At 60.4% G+C, this 4,502-nt stretch overlaps 1 long non-coding RNA gene across 1 annotated transcript; it reads left to right on the forward strand.

Annotated features, from left to right (window-relative positions):
* The first annotated feature begins 359 nt into the window (after positions 1–359).
* On the forward strand, positions 360–2,639 carry LOC122484701. The gene is made up of 3 exons (XR_006297681.1): positions 360–806; positions 1,111–1,356; positions 2,348–2,639. It is a non-coding gene; the product is annotated as an uncharacterized LOC122484701 (long non-coding RNA).
* Positions 2,640–4,502: the final 1,863 nt, after the last annotated feature.

Here is a 4,502-nt window from a genome sequence, read left to right on the forward strand (position 1 = left end):
GGGCGCCTGGGTGGCTCAGTCCCGGCTTCAGCTCAGGTCATGATCGCACAGTCTGTGGGTTCGAGCCCCGCGTCGGGCTCTGTGCCGACAGCTCGGAGCCTGGAGCCTGCTTTGGATTCTGTGTCTCCCTCTCTCCCTGCCCCTCCCCTGCTCATGCTCCGTCTCTCTCTGTCTCAAAAATAAAAACATTAAAAAAATTTTTAATCAGTTTTATTGAGAGAACATCCAACACCCTCTTAAGAGGGTGCTAATTCTGTTAGCAAAGTAATACTTGTGTAGAGGGTAAATGGTGGGAAAGATGCCTTCGCCACCCCCCCCCCACCCCGACCCCTGCCAGGAGGCCTCCTCACGGTCCCTCTTCCGTGGGTTCCCTTCGTATTTGCCCGAATCTCTAGCTGGCCTTCTTTCGCCTTTCTTTCTCGATTTTCCCTTTGGATGCATCCACAGATTTCCCACGGTGGGGGTGGGGGCCGCGCTGTCCCACTCTGTGGCCCCCACACGTCCCCCCCGTGTGGTCACCTCACGAGCGTGGGTTTAAGTCACCGTGAGAGCCTGTGCGAGTCCGACTCAAAACATCCCCCGGCTGAATTCTTCTCTTCTTCCCCAGACCTGCCGGGGCGACTTCGGAAGCGTTCACAAGTTCTGTGAGTCCACGTCCATCAGGAAGGGAAACTGATCCCTGCCCTACCGAATACGGTGACTGGATTCCAGGGAAGAGACGCGGAGGCCGTGCTGTGTTGCTGCTGGGGCTGGGGCATAAAGGCCACGTGGCTTCTCGGCGCGTCTGTGCAGCCCGGGGCCACCACGTAAGGAGTCTGGCCACTCTTGAAGGCACCACACTCAGGAGATCGTGGGCAGATACTGGGGCAGGGAGGGAGGGATGTCCAGACCCCTGCTGTCCAGCCCCAGCTCCCGGGATCTTCGAGGGGCCCCGGCCCCAACCGCCAAGTGAGACACACGTGGCCGAGCCCAGTCAACTGCTAGAACCACGCGCGTTAATAATAATAGCGTGATTGTTGTCGTTTTGAGCTCTACGTCTGGGCTGGTTCCGCAGTCGGTAATGGGAACGTTGATCTGGTCGCCTCACTGAGGGCAACTTTATCCTTCCAGACCGAAGCCTGGGAAACATTTTCGACCCCATCTTTCTGCACACGTCACCACTAGTATGTCACGGAATACTTGGGCTCGTCCTTCAAGTCCACCCCAAACCCAGCCACCTCGCAGGGCCGACAGCTGGTCCGAGCCCCATCGTGTCCTGCCCCGGAGCACGGCAGTGGCCTCCTACCTGCACCAGTGTCTTGCTCCCTCCTTCCCTGGCTTATTCTCAACACAGCACGTGAAATTTCCTGCCGACAGGTAAGTCAGGGCAACCCCCCCTCTCCCTGCAGCAGCTGAGTCCCTGTCCCTCAGAGTGGGAGCCTGTCCTGGCCCCTCCTACCCTGTGACATCATCCCCTGCCCTCCCTTCATCCCCCCCCCTCCTCCTAGAACACACTGTACCTCAGGCCCTTTGCACAAGCCATGCTCGTCATCTATTTCCTGGAACCAATAATTACGGCTGGCGTTCTACTTGCCCAGTGCTCCACGCACCATTCGCTAATTTCCCAAGTGCTTCAGTGTTTCTGGTGCTGGTGCCACAGGCATGTTGTTTTCTCCCGTCCTTTGGGTGGTCTGTCTCCAACAGCGGTCACCCCGGCATTTCCTGTCGGTGCCCGGCTGTGTGGAGCCCGTGAGTCCCCTCCCACAGCCCTGCGCTCCGTGCACTTGCTCACCCGGCGGGCACACAGCCAGAGCGCGTGTGAGACGTGCATGCCGCTCCCCTGCCTCCCTGGTCACCTGGTCCGAGCGAGCCGGAGCAATCGGTCCGTAGCTCGCTCTCACACACACGATGGCGGGGGCCACTCCCCTCGCTGTGCGGTGACTATTGAGACACCGGCTGCCACTCTGGTCTTCAGAGCGGGTTTCTCCCTGCAGATCTTACAATTTTTTTTAAAACATTTATTTCTTCTTGAGAGGGCCTAACATCGGTACTTCTCTGACCGAATTCTTCAAGGGATCTTGGCGTCCACGTTCTTTTCCTGTCCCTGCACGCGTCTCTCCTCCGGGTCCTCTTTGCTGGCCGTGGGTGGGGGGGTCTCCATCTTCAAGCTGACCCCTGGTGCTCTGGGCCGTGCACTCTTGCCTGAGCCCGACCTCCTGGGCAGGTGAGGGAGGCCGGGGGCTTGTCTGTGGGGGGAGGGCCTGCACAGGTGACCTCAGAGCTGGGACCCTCTGCCCCGGGGCCGTGGGGGGCCGGCAAGGCTGCTGGAGGCAGGAGGAGGTAGACACAGCCTTTATCCCGATTTTAGGGCCAGGCCTCCTCGAACGTTCCCGCCTCCTGCGGATCCTGGCCTCCCTTCTCCGGACCTCGGGCTCCACAGGCCGGTCCTCAGGCCTCTGCGTCCTCCAGGCACCCGCGGGACTCACTCGTCCACACCGTGCCTTCAGCCATCGTTCCCTCCAGGTGTGCACACGCGTGTTCACTTCTTCACCGCGTCCTGGTGACGCTTTGCAGGCGGAGTGGGCAGCCGGCCACGTTTGCTCACACCTGGGTTGCCTTTAATTTCCAGAATTTGTGGGGCGCCTGGGTGGCGCAGTCAGTTAAGCGTCCGACTTCAGCCAGGTCACGATCTCGCGGTCCGTGAGTTCGAGCCCCGCGTCAGGCTCTGGGCTGATGGCTCGGAGCCTGGAGCCTGTTTCCAATTCTGTGTCTCCCTCTCTCTCTGCCCCTCCCCCGTTCATGCTCTGTCTCTCTCTGTCCCAAAAATAAATAAAAAACGTTGAAAAAAATTAAAAAAAAAAAAAAAAGTTTATAATTTCCAGAATTTGTGTTGCTCAATGAGAAGGGAGGGAACTGGGACACACAGTCCGCGTGCAGGACGTGGACCCTCACTCAGGGCGCGTCCTTCCCCGGGGGGCCCGCACCTCCCACCCCTACACGCGCCTGGCACCCACCCTGCGGGGTCTAGGAAGTAGGGGATGGGAACAGGTGGTGCCCCCGCTGAGGGTCTGGGAAGTCGGGGGGGGGGTGAGGACAAGGTGACGACCCCCCTGCAGGATCTAGGAAGTTGGGGGGGTGAGGACAGGTGGTGCTTCTTGGAGCCACGTGTGTCGTGAGAATGCTGGAGGGCGGGGCTCACACACACTAGTATAATTTTGGGGGTGTCCTTGACTAGAGGCGCTGGGGGTGCAGTCTAACTGCCCTGAAGCAAGAGGCAGGCTTCCGGGGCCTTCTGGGAAGTGCGCCCACCCGGAGGGGAGAAGGGCATTCCCTCTGGTCTCGGACCCCCTGGTTGGGCGCACAGCAATGACACGCAGGGCGCCCAGCTCAGCCTGGAGCTTTCCCTCTCCCCGCAGGAACCCGTCTCTCTGCAAACGGCCGTTCTGCGCCCCCTCGCCCCCCTTCTAAAGTGTTCTACCCACTCCTGCCCGGATGCTTCTTTTTCAGCACCGAAGTCCCCGTTACGTTTGCCACAGAGACACCCGGGTTCCAGTTCTGTCTCTGTCACTGATTGCCTGGAAATCGCTTCAATTCAGGACCTAGACCCGAGCGGCCCAGGCTGGAACCCCGGCCCTGCGCGAGGCCCGCGTCCTCCGGGGCAGGCACGCAGTCCCCAGGGGCAGCTCGGCGGGCCTCCCGTCTGTCCCATGCTGAGCTCCGGCCTCCGGGGCTGGGGAGGGGGCCGCGCCCAGGCAGGCTGGCGGTTGACCCGGTTCACAGGGCGCCAGCCGCCCCCTGGATCATCCTCCCCGCTGGAAACCCTGCACGCTGGTTTCTCCGGCGCCCAGGACGCCTGGCGGGTGAGGCTTCGCAAAGGGCTGAGGCAGAGGAAATGCGATCTCGCTGAGTGTTTGGTCTCCCGGGACCTCCTAGCAACGGCAACATAGCAACCGGGGGACAGCCCTTTTGTTCAAGACGGCCGACTGCATTGAAAAAAGTGTCGTTCCGCCTTGAAACCACTTGACTGGTCCTCTGCCGTGCGCACGCCCCTGTGGCAACCGTGGGCTTTGATCTTGTCGATCTTGTCTGTGTCACGGCGGGCTGTCTCCCCCGAATCGGTCCAGGAGCTGCCAGCTCCCCGCCTCCTTCCCGCCAGCCTGTGAGCTCGGAGGCGGGTGACCGGCCGCCCACAGCGCCCTCTCGTGGAACAACGGTGTCCTTGCGCTTGGGGCCTCGCCTGGATTGTGAATAGGACCCCGCTGAGTTATTATTCGGAACATAAGGCCTATCTCAAGATACAGCGTATCCACACGTTTCGCAAAACGCTTCTAAAAATCACCCATTATTTCATTTTCAATCCTTGGACCTGTGGGGTCTGCCTTCACCACCTAAGATTCTGCCTGGTGGCCCTACACACTGGCACAGTGCAGAAGACAGGCCTCTCCAGAGCATGGGACAATTGTCCTGCACGGGAGCTGCCGTGAGAGCTCAAAGACGCTGCCTGCAGTCACTTCCTGTGCCAG

The sequence above is a fragment of the Prionailurus bengalensis genome, chromosome E1 (genome assembly GCF_016509475.1).
Source record: "Prionailurus bengalensis isolate Pbe53 chromosome E1, Fcat_Pben_1.1_paternal_pri, whole genome shotgun sequence".
NCBI classification, from domain to species: domain Eukaryota; kingdom Metazoa; phylum Chordata; class Mammalia; order Carnivora; family Felidae; genus Prionailurus; species Prionailurus bengalensis.